The following is a 744-nucleotide window of genomic DNA, read 5'->3' as shown; positions in this document are numbered from 1 at the left end:
TCTGATATGATGGAGACCCAGAAATTCACAATAGTGGTTTTCATTAAAGAGCATCTTTGGCACTTTTTATATAGCAAAAAATTATTAGCACTTCTCTCTTGGCAAAATTCCAAGGCAAGCAATTATATTATACCTGTTCATACTCCTCCCATGATTTCAAATGTCATTCTTCTTGCTTTCTTCCTTGAAACAATGTGATGTTACTGTGAATGTGTAATTCAGTTCCAGAAGTCAGAAAGCCATGGTTTCTCTTTTCTAAATATGAGAACTTTCAGAACTTTAATTAACTAATAGTTATAAAGCAATTGTAGGGAAATAAATATAGTATTTCTAACATTGATATCAACTGATTCTATAATAGTGAAAGCTAGTAAGACCATTAGAAGAGAGAAATTAGAAAATACCTCTAATATGTTAGGGAATTTTTGCCAAAATAGAGGTGTCTCTGGCAATACTTTGTGCTGAATCCATATCCGGTTTACCTGATAAAAGATAAAGGCCCCATTACAGCAAGAATAAGTGAATCTACATTTTATTTTACTTGGGGCTTCTAAATTTATGTATATCAAATTTGAGCTGGATTTATTATTATACCTCATACCATGCCCTCTACAGGTTGAAAGGAGTTTTCCAACTCTCTTAATCAGGTTTCTCCAGAGAAACCAGGAGTTGATGTTGGAGTTTTGACTCCAAAAGAAGTAAAATTAATTTGTTCTGCTTCAGGGTTGTCTCTTTTCACTTAAG

This window comes from Condylura cristata, unplaced genomic scaffold (genome assembly GCF_000260355.1).
Source record: "Condylura cristata isolate star-nosed mole 26May11 unplaced genomic scaffold, ConCri1.0 scaffold00010, whole genome shotgun sequence".
NCBI lineage: Eukaryota > Metazoa > Chordata > Mammalia > Eulipotyphla > Talpidae > Condylura > Condylura cristata.
This window is presented reverse-complemented; position numbering follows the sequence as displayed.